Here is a 6000-nt window from a genome sequence, read left to right as displayed (position 1 = left end):
GTTTCCAAGGAAACCTTGGAAATGATGTCATGCCACTCTAGGCATCACCAGAATCTCCATGATAAAACCATACAGTTTCTGCCGATTTCTAGAGCAGTATGATGTCACTTTTGGGTTTTCCTTGAATGTGACATAATGCTATCATGCCAATGGTATCCTCCATGCCTCCTAGCAAGTGCCAGCTGGCAACCCTATTACTCACTGAAACTCCTTGTGACTGTCAAAAGGCCTTCCTTCCATTTTCTGAAATGGCAAGTGATGCGATGCAGGGGGCTGCAGATCTCCAGTTCCCCTCTTGCTTAAGCTGGAGTGTCCTCTGCTTGCACTACAGTGTTTTAGATGGAAATTGTAGTGCTTACATTGCTCACAAATAAAGCAATAATTCAGGTATTTATTTCAAAAGAGACATTTATAAGGGGTGGGGCAATTCTCCCAAGATCAAAACTGACTTGATAATGTCTTTTATCCAGAGAACTATGGGCAAAATGGATCTCATCAAAACAATCTTTGCTTATTCTCTCCTTCCCACTCCAGTCCCACGATGCAGGATGTAGCGAAGTATAGTCAGAAGGGGAAACTGTCAGAAATTGAATTTGTGCCCAATTTTCATCAATTCTGTTCCAGAGTGTTCCAGAGTGGTTTTTCAAGAAGTGAAGGGGACTGCAGTGGGAAAGTGGAATTAGCAAAGACCTGTTCTACAAACTCTGCTCTGATCATGGATCTTTGTTAGGGTTACCAGTAGAGGTGGGCACGATCGGAAAAAAAAACCCGATCAAGTTGATTAACGATCCATGCCGCTCATTTCCCGTTTCCGATCCGTGGATCGTGGAGGCAAAAGCGGAGGGGCGCCCCGCTGTTTCCAGCGATACAGGAACGGTGGCTGATGCCGGCAGCATCTGTTTTTGTGTTTGGCTGTCTGTGTTTGGCCGTCAGAGCTGCCAATCAGGGTTTGCAGGGATGAGATTGGAGTGCCCATGGCTCCAGAACACCCCCTTCCCCTTCCCTCCCTTGAGTGTCTTCTCCCAGCTGGTGACTGCTTTGCTGCTCCGTGGTTGGAAGGAAGCCCTGCTGATCAAGGCAAGCTGGGCTTCCATTAGGGTTTCCAAGGCGACAGGAGGGCAAACACAGCTCAGGCATTCCCCTGGCTCTGTTGCCAGGGGAATAGATTGCTGGCGCCTGAGTGTCTGGCTTCCTGATCCGAGCATGATTGCCCTGATCAAGCCCCGATCCACCCCCCCTCCCAACCGCTGGATCGTTGGCCGTGCCCGAGCACAATCTGCCGGGTCCAGATTGTGCAATCGCCATTATCATGGGTTTTTTTCAATCGTAATGTGGATCGTGCCCATCTCTAGTTACCAGTCCCCCAGTGGGAGTGGGAGATCCCCTGCTCCCAGCCTCTGCCGCCCATCACCACTCACTTGGCCAGCAGGGAGGGAGGTGTGGGAATGCACCTCCTGGGTGAGCTCCCAAGGCAGCGCACAGACGACACTTCCTGGGAGTTACATCATTGTGCCGCCCTGAGACCATTCCCAGTTGGGGCCCAAATTGGCCCTCTGCAAAGCATGCATGTACTCCTGCTCCTGCAGCACAATGACGTCACCCAGAAGTGACATCATCCCGTGGGAGCGCAAGCATGAAGAACAACGAGAAGGTGAATGCCAAGTCCCCCCTCTCACAAGGACCGTAAGGGGATCTGGCAACCCTTAGGATCTTCAGAATCTAGAAACATTGTCTGTTTTCTTTTGTTTACTAGTACTATCCATTTCCTTTCATTTATATGTTGACATGAGTTCTAATATTCAGTAGTGCAGAATATAATGTGACTTAGTTCTGAGTAGACCTCCTTAAGCTTGCTATCTAATTTTACTATGATTCAGGTTATGTCTTGGCAAGCGTGAATTGCAAAGGAAAAAAAATAGGCCTTCTATCTGATTTTTAAAATCATTTTATTAGGTAATACAATTGTATATCTCTACCATGCATTATAACAAGGTGTTCTTCCCTGTCAATAGCTGGTGAAACTGAAAATACAATAGTGTAATTAAAGTATAAATGTTAACCTGTTATGCATAGGCAGTGGCCATAGATATTCACTTGCACCAAAGCTAGTCAAATCAAACAAAAATAAGTATCTTCTAATATAAATACAGAAACTAAACCTCCATTAATACGTAATGAAACAGCAGTCCTAAACACACTCACGAAGAACTACAGTTCATTCCATTCACAGGAATTCAGTGGCATCACAGAAACTGAGTAAACATGCTTCAAATTGCTGCTGTTGTGTTTGTGTATCTCAGGGATTTAAGAATCAGTTAGAGGAGTCAGTGCAATCCAAACAGAGCTACACTCTTCCACTGAAGTTAATTAGCTTATCATTAGCATTGCACCAAGTAACAGCTACCTAAACATTGCTGGAATATTTGTTGCATTCAGTGGTATGTCCATTCACACAAGGGCAAGGGGGGAAAAGTACTTTTGCCCAGAATTCATACCAAGCTCACATGTATCTAGCTCAATAAAAAATGTGTTCCAAGAATCAAGACTGGGAAAAAGAAAGTGTACAGTGCAAGCAAAGCAAAAAGGGTGCATAGAGATAATACCTAGGCATGCTGCAGTGTGCATTGCAACCTTTGCCATTCCTATTGATGACTATCAGTGAATGCAGAATGGAAGCTTAGATTAATTTCAAGAAAGCTGTGTTTCTAGTTTTTCCATACAGCAGTGCAATAAATATACATTCCCTTTCAACTGTTTAAACAATCCTTGCCCAAATTCACATTTTGCTTTTCTTTTATCAACATTTTAGTTCTTTGCTGAGACCTTTGACTTTACTGTGACAGTCATAATGTACATCAGCCTGCCCATATAGAGGCCTTTAGAGTGAGTGAACAATTGCTTCTATAGGGTAGGGTTGCCAGGTCCCCTTATCCTCCCAGTGGGAGGGGTGGGGAGCCGGCACTCACCTTTGGACATCACTTCCAGGAGTGACATCATCGTGCAGGCCCCAGGAGTGCTCCTGCGCTTCGCACCAGGGCTGATTCTTAAGGAATTGGCCCATTTGGGACCCAAATCATCTCGGTGCAAACACAGGAACGTTTCTGGAACTGAGAGATGGCATCACACCTGGGAGTGACATTGTCATGGGGAATACTGTAGATAGCGCATCAGAACAAATAAATACTACCAGTGCAGGTCTTGAATCTGTAATCATTGTCTCCCAACTATTGGGATGAGTTTTCCTTTGTTTTGCTCTGATCTTCTGCAACTTTGGTTTCACTTCAGCCAGTTTCATCTAAAAAGTAGGTTTCTCCACTGAAGTTTCCTAAACAATGCTATACGCCAATAAAAGAAGCAGAACTTGCTTTATCTGAGCAAAGCCAGTTGCAAGACATTGCAAGTTAATTAAAACAAAGCTTACAAACTGATGCTAAATCATAAGGACCTTCTCCACACTGAAATTAGTGCCACAGAGTCCACCTTCCAAAGCAGACATTTTCTCCAGTGAAACTGGTTACTGTCATCTGGAATTTTAATTCCAGGAAATATCCAGATCCCAACTGGAAGATAGCAACTCCAGCCAGCAGGAAAAAATAATAATAGTAAGCCATTTATTATAATGTAAATAATTACTAGTCAGTCTTCTGACCAATGCAGAGAGGGTTTTTAAATGTTCCATGCACCATGCTGCCAGACATCTTAACTTCCTCTGATTTCAATGAGGGGATAACACAGTTGGCTTTCTCTGACCTGTGGCCACTATTTTGTTTTGGTTTTACTTTAACACACTACAGTTAAGCATGAAAAATAGTTTGTGTCAGGCAAACCTGTGCCAGAATTAAAATAGACATGACACTGTTTCAGCTTGATCTGCTATCACTTCCTATATAAGTGTCTGCTGGCTCAGGTATCTAGAACTTCGTAACATAGCATAGCCTGTTATATATAACATATTTGAGCACATTTCCCAATGATTAATTTTGAAAGACCTTGCACCCACAGAGGGAATACACCCACTGGATTCAGTGGACCTAAGAGGTCCAAATACTCATGCCAGAGAGTAGCCCCAGTGGGCCCATACAAGCTATGAAAGTGGAGGCTAAGTATTTGGTGTAATATTGCAGAAATGTCCAATCACATGATAATTAGACAATCTGATTATTTCATGATATTCCTCTGCTGTGTCTTGTTTTGTGGTGTGTTATGGTTGTCATAAATGACAACATTCAGGGTAGTTCGTCGAAACAAACGGGAACAGAGGGTATGTCTGAAATGTCCCCAAAATACAGTACCATGTGCTTTTTAGAGGGGAATTGTGCAGGAGTCCTTATAATCTATGTTTGAGACTGGATATTATGTCATGTTTTTATGCAGCATTGGATATCACACAAATATTTATAAAGAATGCAAACATGATAGTTCTCTCAATACTGAGAAATGGAAAACAAGTATTTTCTACTTGAACAGGTTCTGAGTGTCTAGAAGCCAATTAATCATGATCATTGCATCACAAATAATCAGGTCAGAAACTTGACCTGATTATATGGGCCCTGACTCTTTGGCACACCAGTCAGAAATACATTTACCTGGAACCAAGTTCTCATACAGTATTATCTCCAAATAAGTATGCTTAAGATTCCAGCCTAAAGCACAAAGACATTCATGGTAATTGAAGGGTATCCATATCCCTTCAGTGTTTTTTTAAGTCATGGACATTAGAACTGGATCATTTGGAGTTAAATTTAGTTGATCACGAGTGATCAAGTGGAGCACAAGTGGAACACAAGTGAACAGGTTGGAATACATGTGAGGGCGAAGCTACAAGTGACGAATGACACTTTAACGGCAAGTGTATTTCTCCCTGTTCACTTGCGCTCCACTCAATCCACTTGCTGTTCAAGTGTCATTTGTCACTTGTAGCTTGGCCCTGAGTCTGTTCACTTACCTTCAAGTGTCATTCGTCACTTGTAGCTTGGCCCTCATGTTGTTTTTAAATTGTTAGGCCTATTGAAGTATGTCAGCTTTGGTGGATTCATAAAACAAATACCTGGCTATTATAGATTTTTATGATGTTCTCTTCATTTAAACTGGAGTGAGACCACTATATACTTACCATAAATCGGCCGTTTTCACACTGTCTATAAATCATGCGAAACTCACGGAAGGCTGCTGGCTTTCTCCTGCAATTTTTGACGCCATCTGTTTACAAAACGCCACAAACAGTGATTTACAGCGTTTTGTAATCAGATGGTGTTAAAAATTGTGTGAGGAAGCCGGCAGCCTTCCGTGAGTCTCCCGCGATTTACAGACAGTGTGAAAACGCCCATCTAATTCTGTACAAAAGCTGACCCTACATTCTTGCTGTTCTTTATTTCTTATGTTTACCTCTTAATCAAAACCTTCTGAAATATTCCATGACAATTACTCATTTGCTAGTGACACTAAAGAATGTCATTCACTGCATGACTAGCAACATCAACATTTCACAAGCAAATGCTGTTGCTCAAGCCCCCCAAAGGCTTGTATATCACATAAATGTTGCAACATTCACCTCTTTAAATGAAACCTAAACCATTGCTTTCCACTTACTCTATCCATCATATCACTCAGTCATCTTGAGGTCACCCTCGTTCCTGCTAGGAATGATTTCTTCATACTCCAGACATCCCCAATGCCTCCAAACATATCATTTTGTGAGATGATCCTACCATATTTACAAGTCACCAAAGAAACCACATTCAGCTCAATACTGTCTCATTGTCTTCAGCTCAATACTGTCTCCAAATGTTTACTTAATTGCAGGGCTTTCTTTCTGGGAAAAGAGGTGGTGGAACTCAGTGGGTTGCTAGCACAGGGGGCAACTCTTGGCAGGAGGTGGTGCCCCTGGTACTACATGCGCATGCACAAAGTCTGTGCACACTCCCAGGACCTCACAATGACATCACTTTGGGTCAGCTGGAACAAGGGGGGAGTATTTTAAAGTTTGAATCACCCTCTGTG

Source organism: Eublepharis macularius, chromosome 10, assembly GCF_028583425.1.
Source record: "Eublepharis macularius isolate TG4126 chromosome 10, MPM_Emac_v1.0, whole genome shotgun sequence".
NCBI classification, from domain to species: domain Eukaryota; kingdom Metazoa; phylum Chordata; class Lepidosauria; order Squamata; family Eublepharidae; genus Eublepharis; species Eublepharis macularius.
This window is presented reverse-complemented; position numbering follows the sequence as displayed.